Here is a 23,976-nt window from a genome sequence, read left to right on the forward strand (position 1 = left end):
GAAATACACTATCCTCCATGGAGGGAAAAAGGGCATGGATAATTTATACAAATGTTCTCATTCCATGGGTTAAGTAATACCGTAGGGCAAATCTATAGCCTTGGGTCTGGTTTGCTTTATACAATCTCTTCCCCACCTCAACCTCCTCATTCCTCTAATTCAAACCACATACTCTTCTTTATTCTTCAGGTTTGTACCCTTTTTCCTAAGCATTCTTCATCTGCCCTCCCTCCTTGATGTTTACCTATGAGTCTATTTTTTTTAAAATGTAACAAAGAGAATATTAATATTCACAAATAGCTGGCAGGTAAGAAAAATTGACCGAGGCCAGGAAACACTTTAATTCCATTCCTAGAAGAGGTTTTATTGTACTAGGTGATTGAAGGAGACATAATGGTGTTGAAAGAGAACATGAGCTTTGGGATCCACGTATCAAGGAGAACTCAAGATTCATTTGCTTTGTAATATTACTTAAACTGTTTAATTTTTCTGGCCTCAATTTCCTCATCTAAAGTGATGACAAGAATACTCACATGGCAGAACTATTTTATTTTTGGATTAAAGAAAAATAGAAACAAAATCAAATGCTAGTAATAGTGTTTTTAAGTGGTATGTTGGGACTAAGTATACAGTACGATGAGGCAGGTAAACGGAAGTTACACATTTTACTTTGGAGGATGGGGAGGTCAGTGAGTCAGCCTGATTAAACAACTGACATGAGCTGTAGTAGTGGAAGAAGGATGGACTATAAGGTGTATGTATTCTATGCATTTATTAATATATTCATTCCTTCAGCAAATACATGTTTCCAGCACATGGTGGTGAATATGATGATCAATTAAAAAGAGAGAGAGAGATAGTCCCTTTTTAAGACATGTACACCTCTCCTGGCCTCCCAGTGCCTACCATCAATGTGAAAGACACACATCGTAGACACACACGAGGATAACAAAGCGCTCTCACCAGACCTCCACTTAACTGACTTGGCAAATTAACTAATATTATCAATTGCCTTTGCAAAGCAAACTGATTAATATTCAGGGCTTAGTGAAAGCTCACAGGCAGTAGGCTATGCTCCAGTAACCCTACACACTTCTCTCATTGGTTGAGTTGCACGCCTGCCAAGAATTAGTTGTATTTGTGCCCAAACTATTTATGACAGTTGACTTATTATTGTAACCATGTAATATAATTAAACATTGCTTACATAATTCAGTGAAATAGAGTGTAAAATGAAAGAGTTGTTTCTTTGAAAATTAAGTTGAATATTTTCAAGAGACTCAGTAAAGAATTAGTAAAGACTTCTTTCAAAACTAGGTATAGGATAGACAACCAGAAAAATCTCAGAAAAATAAGTCTTTATAAACCTGAGAATTCTACATTCCGGTTGGTTGATACATGTCTGAGTTTTCAGTCCACTTGAAGTTATCACTCTACTTTAAATAAAGTAAAACTAGAACCTACACATGGTGCACTATGATAAAGACAATGAATTTCCAGTCAATGGACCCATATCCAAATTAAAAGCCACAGCCCTACATCAAAAAAAAAAAAAAAAAAACTGGTGAGTAATGGTGCATTTAAGTCTATTAGGCTAAAATAAATGTTTAATATATGTAGATAACATTTTTATAGTTCTCCAATTTGAATCTAATTATTGGCAGTCATACAGGATGAGAGCTTCTAGTAAAGAAATGTGATGCAGTGATATGGAAAGTACTGGGACCTTAGAAATCTATAGTGGGGAGATAAAGTCCATCTTAGAGAATAGGAACCCTAAAGTATGAATAAGCCAGGCAAAGGGAGAGAATAGGGAGAGGAGAGCATCTCATGCAGGCAAAACAGAGACAAAAAGAGATAGGAAGGACTGAAAAAGTTCAATGTAGCTGGACCCTGTTAGCATGAGAATGGAGTTGGCAAGTAGTCTGGGCTGGTAGGCAGGGCCAGAGCCAGCTCTTGGGAAGTCTTATCAATCTATTAAATCTTTGAACTGTATCTTGAATTACGCTAGGATATTATATTATCAGATGTGGACTGAGGTAAAATAACTAGGTGAGTGTGAAGAATGGGTTGGTGAGGAACTAAGTTGGAGGAAAGAGATCAATTAATCTAAATAAGAAGCAATGGCAGCCTGCATTAAGGTGGTAGCAATGAATTTGGAGATATATGGCAGATTTTAAGATATTTGTGAGGCATAATCAACAAAAAACGATAACTGGTTGAAATGCGGGGGTCAGAAAAGATTGGGAGAGGTTAAATGTATATTCTTATGGATTTCTGGCCTAAGAAATTGGATGAATGAGCAGTGCCATTTATAAAGGTATGTAATAAATTTAATGAAGAAAATGTACTGGTTAGGGAAGGTCTGGGCATGATGAAGTCCCTTCTGGAAACACTGTGCTTATTATGTCGCTTATAAGACCATCAGGTGGGCATTGCATACAAATGGTATTTGAAACTGGAACAGAGATGATCTCCCGTAGATGATTAATAGAAGATGAAGAACAGAAGGACAGAGAAGAGAAAACTGCATAGGAAAGAGTCCAAACTGCCATACTGAAGTATGGGCAGGAAAAAAGAATCACCAATAATGTGATTAATAAAGGACTAGCCAACAAATTAGGAGTATTCAAAGTGCCCGTTGCTGCTGAATCGAAAAATACCCAGTACCTTTAGCAGGATATAGGTTGTGGGTGCCCAGGATGAAAGGCACAGTCGAGGGAGCATCTGAAGCCTAAAGCAGCCTAGAGTGGGATGAGGAGTAAGGGGGGATGGGGATGAGGAAAGGGATGACAGATGCCATCATCGTGCTGTTTTAAGAGTCCACAAGCAAGGTAAACTGCAGAGAGAAAGAAAGCCTGAAGCAGCTAAAAAGGGCCAGGTCTGGAGGCCTCTGTGTGCCAAACTAAAGGGGGTTGAATTTCATCCCCTAGAAAATGCAGAGCACCCAGTAAAGTCTACATAATAGAAACTAGTGCACTGTGGCAATAGCGTGGAGGACGGGAGTAGTTGGGGCTAGAGAACTGGTAAAGGAACCTGGTTAACACAAAGCTCTGGACCATGATATAGCAGCATACAGAGGTGCCACAAGAAGTTTGCTACTAAAAGTATAGTCCTCAGATTTGCACAAGGTTTAAAAAAAAATTGGAACAGATTCAACTTAAACTCTTTAATGACGTTAGTCTTTCTTTTATTCCAATGTGTTTTCATGGCATGGGAAAGAAAGGGTGGAGTTACAGCCTCCACTCCTAGAATTGTACTTAACATCGACTCTGCCTGAGTCACATCCCACATGTGAACATCACCCAACCTGTTCGTTGATGCCAGGAGAAAAGGTTGAGGACCACCACATTAGAGAAAACTGCAACACCGAGGCAAAGATGACGAGATCCTAATTTGGCATTTATTAGCAGGGGTGATAAAGAGAAATGATTGTTGGAGTGAAGTTACAGAGTTAGAAATCACAGGATTCAGAAACTGATTGGACGTGAGTGATGAGATATTATCCCCAAAGAAGCAATATTCTTTATTAAGTGCTTTTAGTGTATCAGGAACTCTAAAAAAGAACACATGTAACATACATCATCCTATTTCATCTTCTCAACAGCCTTGCAAGGATGTTCTTTTATCCTCCTTTTATAGATAATAAAACTGGAGTTCAGAGAGTTTAGGGCAACTTGTCCAAGGTCAGCCAGATTTTAAGTCTCATAGGTAAGGTTCAAACCCAGCTTTACCTAATTCAAAGTCATTGCTATTTGTCATTACTCTATATGGCATCCAAAATCTAGAATGAGTCTCACGTTATGTGTTTAGCTGTATGATGGTAAACATGAGATGAGAAGCAGGTTTAGGGAGAAAATGGTTAAGTTTAATTTTAAACATATTCTGTTTTAAAAGCCTGGAGAATATCCCTGGTGAAGACGCCTAATGGATAGTTACATATGTAAGTCTAGAATTTACCGGAGATGTCTGGGAAGAGATAAAGATTTGTGAGGCATTAGCATTTAAATTGTTAAAGTCATGGGAATGGATGAGATTTCCCAGGGAGACTGCAACATGAGAAGAGAATCAAGTGGAGAGCTAAGAAACACTAAAATTAAAAAGGAGGTCAGAGAGAAGTATCAGTGAAGGGACAGAGAAGGAATGTTAATACAAGTTGAAGGGAGTAGTAGACGTGATAGCACACTGAAGCAGGGGAGAGGTGCATGAGAAGGGAGTGATCAAATATTATCAAAAGCAGTGGAGGAAGAGGACTGAGAAAAGTCCACTAGATTAAGACGATTGTGAAGGAGAAATACAAGCCAAAGCAGCCTGCAATTTAACTTTCAATTATAACACCCAGTATGGTCTATAGTCTGCAAATCTACAGCTGTGGGAAAGAAAAGTATCAGCCTTTTGAAGGTCAACTGCCAATGCATTTGAAAAGCCAGCATTCTCATTTTAGGGATTTCTCTATGGAAAAAGAAGAAATAGGACATTCAGAGCAGCATTGTTTATGAGAGAAACCCTACCGCAGGAGTTAAGAACACTCACTCTAGAGCCAGACAACCTGAGGTAAGATCTGCCACTCACTAGCTCTGGGACCACGGGGAATTTACTTAGCTATTCTGTGCCTCAGTTTCTTTATCTGTAAAACAGTCAAAGGATTGCCATTATCAGTAAGGTTGTTGCAGCCGAATTGGCTGTTATAAGAATTAAGTGAGTAAATATCATAAGGTGTTTATATTGTTTGTTAAACCAATACAGATAAAAATAACCAAAATACTCAATGGTAAGATTGATTTTAAAAAATGTTTATATCCACATCTTTTGATAACTACATAATTTTTCATGGTTGCAAGTTAACTATTTAACATTATGGAAAGCTATCAATGGATTATTAGAAAAAATTATAAACCAAATGTTTAAAATGATTTCATTTGTGAATAAATAATGTACATACGTATATATATGAAAAACATTTAGAAAATTAGATCAAAGTGCTTATGTGTGGGTAGTTGGAGTATGATTTTATTTTATTTTTAAATTTTTATTTATTTATGATAGTCACACAGAGAGAGAGAGACATAGGCAGAGACATAGGCAGAGGGAGAAGCAGGCTCCATGCACCGGGAGCCCGATGTGGGATTCGATCCCGGGACTTCAGGATTGCACCCTGGGCCAAAGGCAGTCGCTAAACCACTGCGCCACCCAAGGATCCCTGGAGTATGATTTTAGATTTTAACTTCTACACATTTATAAATTGTATACATAAAAACATTTTTTAAGTTATTTATTTATTTATTTATTTGAGAGAGAGACAGACTCTAACACGGACTCCACATTGAGCTTAGGGCCGGAGGTAGGGCTCGATCCCACGGCCACGAGATCATGATGCAAGCCAAAAGCAAGAGTTGGACGCTTAACCGACTGAGCCACCCCGATACCTCTAAACCTTATTTTTATAAGAAGAAACAAATACAAGCATCCTGGAGGCCAAGATCTAGAATAGCAAGTTGTTACGATTCCTCAGCAAAACTTGCCTGTGAAGGGAAGTAGAGTAAGGGCCTGGTAGCTAGGGCATATTTATATAACCACTGGAGAGCCAGTGTATGTAAAATACAGAGTCCTACCACCGGGAAGGTCTCCTATAAATAAGGGCTGCTGCTACCACCACCACCACCACCACCACCACCACCACCATCATCATCATCATCATCATCATCATCATCATCATCGTGAACATTTCTCCAAGCCTTAAACTTTCAGTACCAGTACAATTCTGAGTAGCCCAGGGCAAAAGGTAATAGAAGAAAAAATTTAAGTAGAGAATATTTTACTTTATTTTTTACAGAGAGGTTCAAAAGAGCAGGAGCGGGCGTGGGGGGGGCAGAGAGAGAGAGAGAGGTACTAGACAATCTGGAAAGCAGCCAAGATAACTAAGAATACATTGTTTTAGGACCGCTCCTCTGACCTGTCATGTATACAAACTTGTTTTAATATCTAAGCATTCGGACTACAAATGTTCTGCTTTGTCTCTCGCACAGTAGAGACACAAGCCCCGACACACTTATGGATTATATCTATTCTGGGATGCTTTCCCCTGTGCCAATCACCTTACATATTCAATACATTCTATATGAACAATGAATGGCATGAGCAGTACAAACCCAGCAGCCTTAAAATAATTTCAGGTAGTTACTAAATAATTGTGAAGGTCTATTGTAAAAAAACAAAACTCATTTCACTTTGAATTTCTGACTTCTTAGTTCTATGATGGACTGAGATACTAAAAGTAATAGCAAATAAGATCCCAGGAATACGTGCAACCCTGGCTCTCATCCAAGAACACTGAGAACAAAACGTGGTGACCTTAGAACTCTGTCAATTTTAATAATTTTAAAAACCACTTCTGAACCAGTTATGTCATCAGATTAGAACACTATCAAAGTAGAAGCCCCTCTAATTGTAATCTGTCTTTAAAAAGGACTTGAAGTGAAATGAAAACACCATTTAAAAAAGAAATTCAGAGCATATTGTGCATATCTTCAGAATAAAGAGAAACACACCATTTAAAGAGGAATTAAATTCAGGTGTCATTTTCTTCAAATTTTGAGTCGGTGGCCTAACCAGTTAGCCACAGTTTTAAACTTTCAGACTATGATAATAAGCCTGTTCAGTTCACCTAAACTTTCTAGATATTTTTAAGTCTTCACATTTGAAAGGAACACAGCCATGTTATCTAAACAGACAAGTCTAACAATTTCAAAGTTCAGGTAGACGTAGAACACAAAAGAGGGACTTATCAGTACATTCGTGGTTTGCCACAACTCCATAGCTAAGCCCCTGACTTCCCTGTCTCCCTTCTTCAGCCCCACCACCCCATCCTAGTCTATGGACAAACAAGCTCTCCCATCTACTTCTTATCAAGATGGAAACAAGGCCAGACCTGCTCTTCTAGATAAAATGCTTTGGCTTCTAACTGCCTGGCTGCTTATCTTTCATCTTGCAGTGTTAACCATAACCCCTTTCCTGACCTGCTCTACTTCTTGTTTTCAGATGAGCAGTAAGGACTGGGGGGAAAACGTGCTTAAATGGACAAGTTCACACTCTTACATCCCTCTCCTTTCCTTTTCAAGTCTCTTCAAAACCTCTTTGTGTTCAAATTCTTTTCTAAAATCATCAGAAATCACATTGCATGCACATTTATTTCTAAGTCTCTCCTTTTCAACTTGTACTCTTCCTACTCTACACAATGACTTGTTTTTTTTTTTTTTAATTGAACTTTACTGTTGATTTTTGAAGGAAGAGGGATTTGGTTTCCTGAGGAATAGTAGAGCTCCCCGCCTCCTTCCTCTTCTTTTTTCCCCCCATTTGCCGGCCCATGTCCTAATAAGCTGAATCATCTTGGCTAAGCTGTTTGATTTGGCTTACCTGAATTCTTGTGTTTTCATCCAAACAAAGCATTGCACTTTCCTGCTCTTTCTCGAACACATAAAAAGTTGGTGTAATACAGACCTGGAGTACTCAAGCAATGTTTGAGCAAGCTTGTTATGTGAGTTAACTGGGGCACTACCCGGCTCTTAGACCCTTATTCCTCTTAAATGAAGAAGATGAAACATAAGCTAGTTTCCTTCTAGTCATGAGAGTTCTAGGAAACTCACTATTCTCCTATATTTTGAAGCAACTACAAAGTTGCATTATGTGAGATTATATAGGGCCCCAGTGTTGTAAACACCATGTTCTAGTTATGACATCTTTACTCCCCCACACACTCATGTACTTGAACTTGTATGTCCTTGAAAACATGAAGTCTTTCAAAAAAAAGAACTTGTGCTCCTTGGGGGGAAAAAAAATCATCCCACGTATATCATGTGCTAGGCTTTTTTTTTTTTTTCCCCCTGCTTAGCTTTTACTTCTTAGCATTCGTAAATAAATTTACGTAACACATCAGAAAATTTTATCCTTAAGTGACCTGCTCTGATTCAGGTCTTCCATTTTATTTTTTTAGCCTACACAAGATTCAATCTGGAATTACACTGCTTCTTTTCATTTTTCATTTTCTTACTGCAAATTAGGAATCTAATTGATCCCTTGAAGTGGGTTGTCTAACTATGTTGGTATTATTACCACTGGGGAAATAGGAGCACTGAATTCAATTTTTAAATACATATTGTAACACTTACTATATATAAGGCATTTTGTTAGGGGCTAATTGGAAAAAGATAAACACCTGCCTTTAGAGAATAATTTTATGCCAGAATAATCAACTGTGATATTTTTCCCTAACTGTGGTACTTTCATAATATTAATAATTCCATTCAAGATACCACATTCTTGAAAACCAGCAGAAAATACATTTCCTAGTTCATGTCCCTCTGTATCCATAAACAAGGTTCTAATGCTTCTTTTATTTTCAAAACAATTGATCTTCAAATATTGTTTACCTTTAAAGGAGAATCAAACTTATTAGAAAATGTTTTCTTTCTTACCTCTTCTACAAAATAGAATAAGGAAGCAAACTTTTAAAGTTTGTTACAGTTATGATAAATGTTACTTTCCCATGACTTTCAATGAGGGCTGGGAAATCTGAAGAGTAATTGGGCATTTACCTAAGTTGATTTCAACTACATGTACTGAACTTTTCTTTGAAGAGGGGATCTTTAGTAACCTGTCACTTCTGAAAATTCTCCTTTAGTTACCTATAGTCAAAGGAATTTGTCCCCTTCACTATCAAACACTAGTCCAGCTGGTCCACTTATTGTCTTAGAGACTTTTCACTAGACCTCATTTTTGTTTTGTTGTTGTTTAACCTACAGTAAGTTCTTGTATGGCTATAGAACAAGGGACAAGTTTAAATAAAATTATTCACTGTCAGATGATTCTGTCTTCCAATTCACTGAAAACTCTAAAAGTACAGTTTAAATAGGGTAGCAGGGAGGTGCCTGGGTGGTGTAGTCAGTGAAGCATCTGACTCTTGGTTTCAGCTCAGGTCCTGATCTGGGGTCTTGGGATGGAGTCCCGCCTCCTAAGGCTTAAGATTTTTTTCTTTCTACCTTTTCCCTCAGCACCAACTCCCACCCTCTGCTTAGGCACAAATGCGCATTTTCTCTCTCTCCTCCCACCTTAAATAAATAAAGTAGTAGGACTGGGAACAAAATTTTGTTAGTTCCTGGATATCACAGTCTTTCTACAAAGTCTTTAAATAAATGTAACTTAAAATCCCCTTCTTAGAAAATACTTTTTAGAAAACTAGCCAGTTTCATAAGTAAAATGAGAGTTTAAAAAACCAAAACAAAACAGCTTTACTGGAGCAAGTTAGAAGATGAGTTAGAAGGAAACAAAGCTAGAAAGGAAAACTTCTAGATGGGGTCTGGGGATAAATTTGCTTTAAGAAATTAAAAAAAAAACTGAGGAAATAGTTTAGGCAAGGAGACTCTGGAAGTGGGATGATCAGTTGGGCTTTCACTCAGCCACTTGGGCATGAGAAAGTGAGCATATGGATTAACAATGAGAATAGAGAAGAGAAACATACGCGAAAGGTACTCTGAGTGAAAAAAAAAAAAACCTGGCCAGTTTATGGTGATTTATTGGATAAGGGGAAGTAAGATGGGCTTATGTCAAAGATGAAGTTCAAGTCTGAGCAACAATGAGAAGAATGGTGGAAGTGACATAATGTAGCTGGGAATGGAAAGGTAATAGGGAATGTCACAGAAGTACAAAAAGTTCAAATCTTGAAGAAATGGAATTTCCAAATATCTGTCTCTTGGCAGAGCTAGAGGCCTGGCACTCAAAGGAGAAGCTGGGGCTAGTGGTTCTCCTTTTTTATTAAGAGCCTTTAGCAAAAAAGTGTTTATGGAAATCATGAAAATGTATCTAGAACTAAAGCCAGTCATGTTTAGAGAGAAAAGCTCATGTGAATAGTAGTACTTACAGGAATAGGCACGGTTGGGGAATTTAAAAATGAAGAACAACAACAAAGTTGGAAGGCTAACACTGCCTAATGTCAAGATTTATTATAAAGCTACAGTAATGAAAACAGAGATGTTGGTATAGCAATAGACAACCTAATGGAATGAAATTAAAAAAATCCAAACACATATGAACAACTGACTTTTGACACAGTTTTCAAGGGCAATTCAATGGTGGAAGGCTAGTCTTTTTGACAAATTATGGTAAAACTACTAGATATCCAAATACCATAAAGTGAAAATGGATTCATATTTCATAATATATACAGAAATTAATTTAAAATAGATCACAGCCTAAATGTAAGACTTAAAACTAAATTTCTAAAGTGAAATGTAAAATTTTTGTGATCTTGGGTAAGGCAAAGATTTCTTAGATATGACCACAAAAACAAAGATAAAATTGTTGGATTTTGTCAAAATTTTAAACTTTTTGAAAGATACTGTTAAAAAGAAAGTCATAGACTGGATGAAAAAATACTTGAAAATCATATCTGCTAAAGGACCTGTACCCAAAATAAATAAAGAATTCTCAAAGTCAACAAAAGAAACATCCAATTTAAAAATTGGCAAAAAAGATGGAAGACACTTCACCAAAGAAAATATACAGATGGGAAACACATTTTTAAAATGTTCAGTATCATTAGATATTAGATAAATACAAATTAAAGCCATAATAAGAAAAAGTTACACATCTATTAGAATAAGTAAAATTAAAATACTGAACATACCAAGCGTTAGGAAGGATTTGGAAGAACTGAAAGTCTCATACATGTTGGTGAGAATGTAAAGTGTACAGCGTCTTGGAAATCAGTTTACCAGTTTTTTAAAATGCTAAATATACTACTGTGTGATTTATGCATTTTACTCTTAGATATTTATCCCATAGAAATGAAAGCATATGTTCAGAAGAAAAGCTATATACAAATGTTCATAGAAACTTTATATGCAATAGCCAAAAGCTGGAAATAATCCAAATGTCTATCAAAGAGTAAATAGAACTGAAATGAGTAGACAAATTCTAGTGTATTTATACAATGAATTCAAACTTGACAATAAAAAGAAATAAACTATTGATATGTGTAATAGCAGTTCAGAGTCACTGTGCAAAGTGAAAAAAGCCAGACCAAAAAACAATGAATAGTCAGTCGTTTGATTTATAAAAATTCTAGAAAATGAAAACTAATCGATAGTGGCAGAAACCAGATTAGTGGTTGCTTGGGGATGAAGTGGGAGGCAGTTGGAGAGGGAGGAAAGTGTGATTACAAAGGGTCATGAGGAAGCATTTGGGGTGATGGTTTATTATCTTGATTGTAGTGATGGTTTCACGGTGTTTAGGAGTATCAAAACGTCAAGCTGTGTGCTTTAAATATGGTCCATTTATTATATGTCATTTACATCTCAAGAAAGCTGCCAAGTAAGATGAATAAATTCATTAAGTCACCATTACATAGAAGCCCTAAACCAGGAGAAAATAAATAAAAGTACAAAGGGAAAACTAGGAACAGAAGCTACTGAAAGTTGTAGGAAGAGACTAAGAATGAAGCCAATGTTTCAAGGAGTGAAGTAGTTAAAATAATATGGCACAGAGATACCCAGAGGGAAGCCTGTCCAATATATTTGGCAAAAAAAAAAAAAAAACCCAAAACAACAACAACAACAACAAAAAAACACTGAACCTCCACGAAAAGGTAGTGGGGTGGGAGCCAGAATGTTGGAGGCTGCAGGGAAATTGTCTGAAACAAAGGTGAGGCAGCACATGGAATCCACTTGTTTCAAAAGATTGGCAATGAGAATGAGAGAAGTAAGATGGTAGCTAGAGGGGACAGGAGAACAAACTAAAGGTTTTTGGGTGAAGTTTGAAGGCAGAAAAAAATAAAAGTGGAATGAAGAAGAAACTGAAGATTCTAGAGATGAAGATAAAACATGTAGAAACAAGTTTCTTGAGGAATTTGGAAGTGATGGGATCTAAGGCCCAGGTGCCAGAATGAGCCCTGGAAAGGAGAAATCTGTAATTGTTAATTCCTAGACTGTCTCCCAAGACCATATAGGCTACAGAGTACCTAAGTGGGTTACTTCAAACTTTGAGAAAAGTTATTCTTTTGTCAGAAGTTTTTTTTAGAAAACTTGGATGACTAGACATTCTGACATTTCTTAAAACTGATCTTGATACAAGACGACATCATATTAATCATCACCTCTGACCCCCAAATTGTGACCTTTCCAGGCTGTAATCAGCTGACCACAGCCCATAGGTCGTTGTCCCAAATGACATAATAGCACTTCTGCTTCATTAACCTCAGTGTCTTGCTGCTTCAGGAAGGTTATTCTGAGTCAGATGCTTAAGATGGAACAAAGGGCAGGAGAAGAGTTGGGGGTAAACTGTGGATTGTGTGTACAAGATAATAGGGAAATCCTCGTAGAGAAAAAACAACTGGAACTGGAAGGCTGAAAGGCACTGCCAAGGTTTCCAGAATAGTAGAAAGGATATAAGCTTCAGAACTAGACAGACTTGGTCTATTCCAGGCTCTTCCTCCTGTCTATGCTGTGAGACCGGTGGTAAATGTGTCTACTTCCATTAGTGTCTGTTGCTTCATGTATGAAGTGGGTATTTTGTTTACCTCACATCCTAGTTCAAAGAATTAAATCACTTGATGTTTTAAATATGTAGTAGAAAATAGGCAAACACTACAGGGTCACTATATTTCCTATTATTATATAGTAAGTGTTCTTAACCCATAAAAAAATGCCCCAAGCGGTCTTATTTTCATCATTTGTTTACCATGGATGGTTAATTAATGCCTGTTGGAACTGAAGTGATGATGTAGCAGTCCTCTCTGCACAAGAGTGGTAACTGTCTAAAGGTAAAATAACACATCGGCATGCAAGGGTGAAGTAAAAATGCAAAAAACTGCCCTTTCTCCATGTCACCATGTTGCTTTCTTTCTTGGTACAAGCTGGGACTTAATACAACCATTCTCTTCCTCTTATCACAACTGAAGGCCTGCAATGAGGAGACAGTGACTTTGAGAGGTCTCATGAGTCTAGAAAACTGATCCCCACAGAGGAGTAGAATCCGTGAAGATCTTGATGTGTTAGAAGTCCATGGAATATGGCCCATGTTCCAACAGATGTGCAAACTTTTGAATTTCTGAGTACAGATCCTTATCCAGAAGTGAAGCAAAGTAACTCAACTATCCACTGGGATGAAAGCAATATTTCTTTAAAGCAAGTTAATTCTTTAAATGCATACCACATCGTACCTTGAACCTACTGCTAATTATAGTAGCAAGCCCACTGCTGAATTACAGCTTTTTGATAGAATTAAACTGTGCCTTTTTAGAACAACTTGTAGTGTATATCAGGCATTCTCTGGCAATTTAAAGGATCTAGAATTTGTTCACTCAATGTATTCTCCATTTATCAAGGCAAAAGAAACATTTTTTTTTAATGATAAATGCTTAGAACAAATGCATACACACTCAGTAACGAATCTTTACTGGAAGTGCAAATATGGGGAACTAATACATCATAACCTTAATCATTGGTGTTTAAGGGCAGGTCAGCTTGTCTCCAGTTTTAAGGCACAATCAGGAATTAGTTCAAGTATAAAAATGGAATGTGGTCTTGGTGATCAGGATACATTTGCTAAAATTAGCACACCCCTTGCCCATCTGATCCCGCTGGTGGCAGTTCCCTGCATACTGAGTCCTATGACTTAAGAGCTATAAAGGGTCTGGCATGAACTTTTCCCTGCTCTATATCATGGCTGGAATTAGTTGATAACCCAATCCTGGGCTTTGGGTTTGGCTCTAAGCACCATTAAGTCAAGTCATATCACTGCTAGAAGATCTGCCACAATTTTTTTTTTTTCCCAATTTGCTGGGTCTTTGGAAATCACATGATTGGATGGACGACCACTGAAGCACATATTTTGAGTTAAATCCTGCATGAGTCAAAACCTACAAAAACTGTCCTAACTTGAACTGAACTAATTGTGTAAAGTTAACATTGCAAAGGTAGTTTTACGAATTTGACACATTTAATGATATACATTACAGTGCTACATGGTCATTAGGCATAAATGGTAAATAATTAAATAAATGGTAAATAATTAATATATATGGCAGAAATTAGTAGATGTTTTACGCAGCCAAGTCAAGTTCAAATCCGTCTTTTTCTTCTTGCTTCGTTACTTTCCGATTTTCTATGAACATCATTGACAGCTTTTCTAACACCTTGCCTTAGGAATCTTAGAATATTATTGTGTTTTTTTCCAAATGCAGTGCAAATCATTCATTCATCAATGGTTTGCACTGTTCAACCAACATACACAGACTGCAGAGATGCTTATGATAAAGTTTTAAGGAGGCACTGAATAGCGTCACCTCTGGATCTATGCTCCATCCTCTGCAGCTCCGTGGCCTGGGTGGCTGAGGTGTGTGGATGCCATCAGTGAGCCTTCTCGCTCTGACTTTTGGGCAAGCATAAGAGGGAGTGGTGGCGAGTGGTGGCAGGGGGGATCTCAAAGTGGAATGGTGCTGGAGACTCAGTGCCACGGATTTCAAAGGTTTCAGCTCTGTCCAGCTACTTCTTCACAAGCATCTTTTGTCTCCAGAATCCCTAGTAACTCTCTTTCTTCGCTGCCTCTGCAGACCTGAGTATTGTGCACAACCTGCTTTGATACTGGTGCACCACAATGGCCCTAAGGTATCCTTCCACCCAGATCATAAAAGGGATGTTGTGCTGTTCTCAAGCTTTCCTAATTTGAATGTGCCATCTGTTTCCTGCTTGGACCCTGACTGATTGAAAAGGTAGGACTTTACCTGTAAGCATAAATTTTGTCATCGGTAACAAAAAAATCAAGGTTCTCATAACAGGCCAGTATTTGATTTACTTCTGTTGTATTTTATCAGTCCTGGAATGTGGAATGTCGTAGGTACTGAATATCCACTTGTTGATTGATTAAATGAAGCTATGTAATGTAGAATATTTCCTGAATTATAGTTTCTAACCTCAGTATTATTCCGTAAGACCATTAATGATCAAACTACATGTTGTATATAGTGTAGATAAAAAATTATTTTGCCACATTTCCGGAGAGACCAATAAACAACAAGCTCTAGTTTGCAGTCATCCTTATGAATTTAGAAATAATGCGTACATTGGACTAAAACTTTGTTTTCCTTCCTCCCTTCTTTCCTTCCTTCCTTTCTTTTGTAGGCTCCATGTCCAGCATGGAGCCCAGTGCAGGGCTTGAACTTACAACAGTGAGAATAAGACCGTAGCTGAGATCAGGAGTCAGACACTTAGACTGAGACACCCAGACACCCTAAAACCTTGTCTTCTAAGTTGAGTTTCTTATACTTTAAATTGCCAAAGTTTTACCTTTTCACTTACAGCATAACATTGATATAATTGCTTGGATCACCAAGGTAGCTTTTTCCTTGCACAAAATATATGCTTAATGAATTCAATTAACTGATTATTGAGTACCTTAACATAAGATCGTTTGAGCAGTTGTGTGGAGAATGGATTGGACAGGAGAGATTGGAGGCAAGAAGATTAGTTAGGAATCTATTGCAATAGTCCGAGACAAGCTAAATATTTACTGAGCTTTGTTATGGCTTTGCTTTGGACATTTCAGTCCTGCTTAGTTTTGGGGTGGGGCTTATGGAGCAAAGCTGATATTTGAGTTGTTCTGGCAAATTCCTCTGAGTTTCAATGTTTGCATTTCTTTTTCTGTATTACCTTTCCTTTTCTTTGGTCAGCTAATTAAAAAAGAAAAAGTCACCTTCCAGAAACTTCAAGTTCCTTGTAATCTATTTGGGAAGCAAAACATTAACACAGGAAAAGTAATAACCCAATATTAATAAAACAGCAGAGTAGTTTTCAGAGTGTGGCTTGGAAATAATATGCAAGGGAACGGAATGACAATAAATGTCAGAACTTTAATGAGAGTAAGAGGTGACTGTGGGCTGGGTATCTTGGGATATTTTCATGAAGATTTTGGTTTTGAATGATAGGCGGAGAGCTAGAGAGAGAAAAGACGACATTCGTGGAAAGCAAAATTCTCAGAAAGGCAGAATTACAAGAGAACTCTTATTTTTCTTATCTTTCCTTTAATCCCTCTCCTCTTCAAAGTACAGATCTGAGTTATGAGAGGGTGGGGAAGTATTATCTCTGAATGGGGAAGGCTTTTCTACTTCCTTTTTTTCCCATTCCTCAAGGCTTAGCCAGGCCTGAAATGCTTGTCCAACATGTTGAGTTACTACAGCTTTTCAAGTCTGGCCTAAGTTCATGTTAAAGACCCACATAAACTTCAAACAAGAATGAAAACGTATTTTAATTCTAAAATTCACAGGGATGCTACTTCTTTCAGAAATATTGAAAATGGAAGATATCTCGCTATTCTTTATCTTAGTCTAAAAGTCATGGAGGAAAATTAAAATGCCTCACTTTGAAGGAGAGTTAAAGAAGTTGTCATTTGTTGAGGGCAGATCAGTGACAAGTATGGGTTTGAGAGGTTTATGTGTATGAGTCGAATTCATTTATTCCTTGCAACAACTTTATGAAGTAGTAGTACAAAAGCACCCCAATTCTATAGACGTAAAACTATGGCAAAGAGAGGTAAAGTAACTTGCTTGATGCCCCACAACTGGAAAATACTGGAGCCAGTTATCCAACTGAAGGAGTCTGACTCCCAAGCTTTTGCCACTAACTGCCTTGAAAAGTTATGTAACTGAGCTGGTTCTTTGTGAAATCTGGGAGGTTGAATGAGATAATTTTGACATTTGCCCTCATGTTAAAAATTAAGTATTGGGTTCACGTCGTCAATTCCTAGTCTTCTCATATGACTCAAGTTTGAAACTCTCTGTCCTCACTTCCAAAGGAATTAATTCTCCCTTCATAGAAATTCTGACATTAATTGTTCTGAATGTCTTAAAGAGGATCAGATTCCAGGTCAGTGATGAACAACTCCTAACTCAGTTTTGTAATCTTCCTGACTTTTCCTTGTGATAGAGGACCTGTTTTCAGGATGCCATTAGAAAACCACCCTGCATTATGACAAATCTCAACATGTTAGTAATTAAGAAGTGGCTCCAGTTTTTTGCACTGACGTTAAATGGGTAATCTAAGTTGAGTGAGTCTACTTATTCTCACAAAAGACCAAATGAAGCTATACTCAATGTTGAATTTTTTTAAGTGGCTTATACATTTTTCCAAACCGCTCTAAATGAAAAGGAAAATGGTTCTCCCTTGCACTGGCTCATGACCTGTGCACTGCTACCCTTGTAGGACCAATGCATATTCCACATGTCCCCAGCTGCTTCTGTGTCTGAAGGACGATGGGCACTGACAGAGAGAAGAGGGGAGCCCTGTTTTAAAGCAGAATAAACTCCTGCTTGTTCACCAGGAGTTCTGTGTCCCAGTTTTGACTAGAAAAATATCAAGCTACCCTTAAGTCCCATTAGTATCTATACCTCCTGGAAACGGGTGTGCAACAGCCTCTGCATTACCCCCAGTGTGAAAAAGAGCATGGTGATGAGCACAGAATCCTGCCACTTCGTCCATCATAAATGTAAAGAAGGAAGTTTATTCTCAGACCCTATCTCTTAAGTAAAACATAGTATAATAACTGAAATGTCCTAGGGACAAAGCTTGATGTTCCAGAGTTGGATGCAAGTGTTTAAATGCAAAACCTTGGAAGGAAGTAGCACAGGGATAGGAGCACAGCTCACAGAAAAGTGTAAGGGAGAGAAGAAGGGACAGAGACTTTTTAGCTGAGGATCCCAGAAAGAGAAAAGGATAAAACTGGGGATGAGATTTAAAGACAAAGGTTGTGTCCTTAATTATTTTTGTTTACTGAACTAAAAAGATTCCACAAATTTAGTATTTTTGGTCTTAAATAATAAAAGGAGTCACTGATGGAATCCCTAAGAAGCCCAGGGATTATTCTTCACTGCAGAGTTCAGGTTCCCAACAATAAATATGAAGCACCTAAATTTGGAGAAAAGGTCTCAATATGTTCTCCATTTTATGATATACAATAAATCCTAGAACAGTCTACTGACAAGAACCCTTGAGATGGGGGTGCTTGGAGAACAGGAGGCTCTACCTTCAGGATTTAGCCCCTCAGTATGTTCAAGCAACAGTGCTGACATTATAACCTAGCAGCCTCCAAATATTCTAAACCGCTTCCATCCCCTTTATACTTTCAGGTATATGATTTAGCCTTTAGTATTTAAAAGCATTTAAAGGTGGTTCTTTTCCATTATGTCAGCTCTGAAAAAAATATTTTTGCCCTCCTTCACCTCCAGTTTAGTTAAATATCAATTTAGATGTACACTCTTTACCACTGGACCGTGCCTGTGGCTCTGCTGGCAGAGGAGCTGCTTGCAGTTGTATTTTGGAAGGTGGCAGGGTACTTCAGCCAGTTTGAAAAACTGACAGTTGTTAGTCTAGAGACTTCTAGGCCATGGATGAATACATTTGGCAGCAATTTTTGACCTTGACCAAAAGGCCAAGAAGCACAGGAATATATCGGTAAAATGTAAATTAGTGCTTAATGCTCTTGGAGGAGAGTAGTTTCATCTCTGATGAAGGGGAAACAAACAAAGCAGTATTTAAATTTATTTCATTCAAGGTTGCCACTGGAGGAGAATTCAAGTTCCAACCCAACTCATCAATGAGGATGGATTTAGTTCTCATACCCATATATACTGTTCTAAGTATTTTAAATTGCAGCTAAATAAATAAACAAACAAACAAACAAATAAATAAATTGCAGCCAGACTACCAGCGACCTCTAAGGAATTAAACCAGAAATAAAAAATACTTCTGTGCCCACCCTGCAGATGTGGTCTTTCAGCTAATGTTACACGATGAGTATCTTTCTGTTCATCCATTAGCATACGCTAAAGTTCCACTGTGGTCTTCCCTCCAGGAGCTTACTTTCTAGGGATAAAATATAAATAGAGGTCATAGTTGTTTATTTGGCTTTTTTGTTGTTGTCGTCTCTTCAAAGAGAGGACATGTGTTTCTAGTTTTCTAAATTGCCAATAGTTCCATCTTGGTGAAAATTCTGCATATTATTCCCCAAACAGACCCAAATGGATAACTGAAGAAGAGTTTCCAGTTCAGGGGAAAGAACTTGTTTGCAGTATACATATCACTGGAGAGTCCATCCTGTGTCCTCAGTTAAGACCAGAAAGATGCAGAGTCTAACATACCACCTTTCCCAGTAGTAATGTCAAGCACAAAGAAATTGAGTTAAACTTAAGCATCACATGGATTAGGACAAATACATGTGTGAGGAGTCTAAGGGCAATTCTGTCTTCTACAGAGAAGACATGTTTTTACCCTAACGTTGAAGTTAGTTTTAGTCAGTCTGCATGGGGTGGTACTGACATGAATCAACTTTTTCTGAATCTTGAATGATGAGGAAAATGAACGAGTTGGGTGGAGCTCAGATAGGAACAGAAAATACATAGCAGGTGTAAGCATGACTTAGACGGGCATCAGTTAATATGAGCTTTAAGGGAGGAGGGGACATATTTGCAACAATTTGTCAACAATTTGCAAATAATGCAGAACAAAAGGTATATTATAGGTGTACAAATAAGCTGCGTAGAATTAACATTTTTTGTGTTATGAGAAAAAGAAAGCAGAACTGCTTAATTTCCTGAGACTTCTCAGTTCTTTCTCATCTCTAGAGTAGTTGTCTGTCCACCCCAGAATTCTGTATATGAAGCGTGGAGTGTGGGCTTTCTGCTTTGCAGAATCCTGTACTGGGCTTTCTTCTTGACATAGTATTTTGACTCACTATGTGAATTCTGACTAATTGCTAGTATCTCCAGGCCACTGGTTTCCCCCAGCAGCATGGCAAAAGCTCACACACAAAAAAATGTTCATGTATGAAAATTTGCGTGAAAGATAGTTCTGAAACGTATTTATGAATTATCAGAATTCTCTATATTAAGAAATGCATTTAGAAGTTCCAGTTTTCACATGGACTTAAAGTCTCTTCATGGCCCTCCTCTGGCCTTTGTCTCCTGCTCTTCTTCCTGGGGGTTAAATTTATGATAATTACATGGAGTGTTGCATTCAGAATTTGAATAGATTTCTGCAAACTCTCCACTGGTTCCTACAGGATAAGCTCATGCTCACATTAACACTATGATGTTTTCACTGATCTGTTTGGTGATTCCAGATTTATTACCCTAATTACGAGCTAATGAGCACAGAGTTTTGCAGGGAAATTTGCATGACTTGCTTAAGTAGGACAAATTATCAGCTTATCCAAGATAAAACATCTCTTGTATTTTGAGACCCTTTAAACTCACTAATAGAGATGCTTATCCTCTAGCCAAGTTAAATCAGCTTCAGAGAAAGACACTGACTGCTACCTTGAAAACAATGGACTTCTACTGCAGTTTTAAGGAGTTTGCTTGGCAGAGTCCAAAAGCCTTTGGAAACCCTTTCAATTAGTGTTCTCTCTTAGTCACTTCTACACACGTTTCCTAATTTCTAAGTCAGAGTAACATGAAGGAAGCTACTGACAAGTCTACTTCCAACCAAAACAGGAGTTTGGGAATAATTTAATGTAAAGAAAATACAGCACACATGCAGACCTTGAAAGATCTGCATTAGATATTAAGCTTCCTTTCTCTTAAAAAAAAAAAAAAAAAACAAAATAAAGTGCAAATTACCACATGTTAATGTGTTCTTCTTTTGGAACCAGAAAAACAGAGCTGCATTTCATTTGTATTTTCTCACACAGAAAAATAACTTTGGGATTTGTATTTTCTCACACAGAAAAATAACTTTGGGATTTGTTTAGGAGTTAGATGGTTATTTTAATAAATAAGTTAAAGGCCTTATTTTTAACACCTCCTTCTTTTTTTCCCCAAGGGTATCTTTCTAGTATTAACTGTTATTTTGAGGATTCTCTGTGAAATGATACAAAGTGTAATAGAAGGGGACCACCACAGTGTTCCTAAGAGATTAAGTAGAAAAGGTGAGTAAGCAAATTAGTCAGCTAAATTAACTAGTTGTTTTAGAAGACATGAGATCTTTAGTGCCATCGCGTTATGCCTCATTAAATCCATTACTTGCTTGACATTGTCATTATTCTACCCACTTCTTTCTGTGCAGTTTTACCGTGTCAGCTTTCATTTTCCCTGTACTTATTTTTTTCCAGCTTAAAGCTATTATATCACCTTCTAGAAGCATTGATTTTTAGTCAGGTGTCACAGATTTCCCACTCATCATTTCCTTGCAAGCATAACATTGACTGTTGCTGCTCCTGCTGCACCCTTTCATTATTTCAGAATTAATCACTTATTCTTATTGGCCAGTTCTAGCATATTCCTTCCATTAAACTCAATGTTTAATTTTTAAATGTTTTAATTGGCAAACACTGAAATAACTTCCCATCAGTGTGCATTGGCAAAAATAAACCATTAAGAAGGCAAGGAAGAGGTAAAGGATACAAGCATTTGTTTTTTAAACAATCAGACATTTGTAGAACTTCTGTTATTGGTCTGGAATTGTAATAGATGATATTGGAGGGGTGACAAAAATATAAGATGTCACCACCCCTAACACTTCATGTACTTAAAATCTTGCTATGGAAAATAATTTTGAAAGGATATTTAGAACCTCAACTATAAAGTTCATTGTCTTTATGTTTAGCTTAGTTTTAACTTACCTGGGTTACTTTAAAATTTAGAAAAATTTAGTGACTTAGTAACTGGTGAAGGAGGGTTTTTGTTTGTTTGAACAATTTAAGTAGCAATAATTTTCCAAACTTAAACAAGGAATTGACATTTTAGAAACAAATCAAAAGCGTGGCCAATTGAAATTTTAGTATAACTCTCACTAGAGGAGCTTATATGCCCATACAGCATCTCTCTTAAAAATTGGTGAGATAAAAAAAAAAATTGGTAGTGCAGTAGTGTAAGTTGACATATATATTTTTAGTAATCTCTACACTCAACGTGGGGCTCATACTTATAGCCCTCGGATCAAGAGTCACATGCTCTTCTCATTGAGCCAGCCAGGTGCCCTTGCCTCACTAATTTTTTAGGTTATTATTTTTTTATGAACAAGCTATTTATTTCCTCTATAGAAATAAAAACTAAGAATGACCTTTGGAAAATTCCTAGAAAAAGAACTCTTTTACAATAGTATCTGTCTTAACTGGCATTATGGTCATTGCTTTTTAAGAAACAGTAGTATAAATTCACATGACACAGCCACACAAAAGTCATGGCATACATTGGCAATATTTCTAAGAAGGACATAGGAGATATTATAAATATAGCCACCTCATTTTATCACATGTTATACGCCTCCAGGTTGAAAGTGATAAAAATGGTAATTTTAGGGAAAAAGAACAGAGGTAAGGGTCAGGATTGTATCATAATCTATCACAATTCAAATATTTTAAAGCTTCTTTTTGACATATGTGATAAAGAATACTTTCAAAAAAAAGAATACTTTTGAAAGCACATAATATGTATTAAAAATACTGTAAGAGAAAATGTTATTTCTCTAAAGCATCAGTGAGGGGGGTAAAATTACAAATGCTGATCAAACCAACCCAAAGGATTATGAAACTGCATGATCTTCACTTGTCAAATCACTTGTCTCTCTTTTTAAAATAATTTCTTCTTTTCAGGGTCATTGCCAAATTTTGGTTGAAGTCCACCCTGCTTCCACTTCTCAAAAGGCAGGAAGCCTTACCGGAAAGAACGTGAAGGTGATAAGAGTTGTAGTCTGAATACAAATTCTGTATTACTCTCCTTGGGCAGGTAGCAAGCTCATTTCCCACAGTAAAATGTGAATAATTCTAAAGGCCAAATTACCCATATCCTAGGAATGTTGTTAAAATAAAACAAGGTAATGGATTTGAAAGTACACCGAGGGAAAACATTTCATCTAAATGCCAACTGATATTCTATTCTCTCCACAATTTGTGAACTTCTGCTTCCCTGCATTTCCAAATCATGAATTATATGCTTACATATGGTATATTTAAGCTCAATTAAACTTGAAGGCACTATGGGAAATATCATTGAAAAGGTAATAAGATGCTTTATAGTAAAGAAAAACTTAAAGGACTTTTCATCCAACTGCTAAGCATTAATAATGCTTGATCAGATTTTTCAGAAATTTTCTGGAGAGCCATTTTCCTGTTTCAGATACCATTTGTAGTCTTGCGTATTCTCAACTTCGGGTTTTATTTTTGACTGCATTATATTGGTTGCAGAAATATGCCCTGAAATTCTCAACAGTATATCATTTGATGTTTCCAGAAATAACTACAAAGTTTCCATATGTTTTTTTTCCCCACTGATTGTAATACATAATATAGAATATTTCTGTAAACACCTATTTCTCTGCAGCCCTCCTTTCAGGGAACTTCCAGCTTACACACTTATTACCGTCTTATGGATTCTGTTATTTAAATGACAGGCAATGTATAAAACCTGCTCTACAGGGGCGCCTGGGTGCCTCAGGCGGTTAGGCATCTGCCTTCAGCGCTGGTTGTGATCCCGGGACCCTGGGTCCAGCCCCACAGTTGGGCTCTCAGCTCAGCGGGGGTACCTGCTTCTCCCATCTCCCTCTGTCTGCCTCTCTGCCTGCTTGTGCTCTCTCTTCCTCATTCTCTGTCAAATAAATAAATAAAAGCTTTAAAAGCAAAATGATACAAAACCCTGCTCTACAAATAGTAAAATACCAGAACACCACATACATAGAGACTAGGTTTTTTCTTATCCTTTTTTAAAATAATTTCACTTAGCAATCTTAGAAATTCTAATTCAGTTTGCTCTATCACTGAAGACAGAATGTAATATTGGGCAGAAATTGATATATTCTTTTTTTCTTTTTTTTTTTTCAGCTACAATACCTGACAGTGTTTGGCAAATGTAGCTCAAATTTAATTTGAAAAATAGCAAACATTTCTTACTCACTTAGCACAACTTGGAATTACTGTCTTATCTAATTCTAGATGCTGCAT

At 37.2% G+C, this 23,976-nt stretch overlaps 1 long non-coding RNA gene across 2 annotated transcripts in view; it reads left to right on the top strand.

Moving 5' to 3' along the window:
• Window positions 1-4,110: 4,110 nt before the first annotated feature.
• Window positions 4,111-23,976, top strand: part of LOC112922587 (uncharacterized) — a 41,550-nt gene continuing 21,684 nt past the window's right edge. The window contains exons 1-4 of one of the 2 annotated variants that reach the window (XR_011997997.1): window positions 4,111-4,554; window positions 14,603-14,761; window positions 15,171-20,967; window positions 22,633-22,713. This is a non-coding gene — a long non-coding RNA (uncharacterized lncRNA). The remainder of the gene's footprint in view (window positions 4,555-14,602; window positions 14,762-15,170; window positions 20,968-22,632; window positions 22,714-23,976) is intronic. The other variant, XR_003235491.2, reaches the window with a different exon arrangement.

This window comes from Vulpes vulpes, chromosome 16, assembly GCF_048418805.1.
Source record: "Vulpes vulpes isolate BD-2025 chromosome 16, VulVul3, whole genome shotgun sequence".
In the NCBI taxonomy this organism is placed as follows: Eukaryota; Metazoa; Chordata; class Mammalia; order Carnivora; family Canidae; genus Vulpes; species Vulpes vulpes.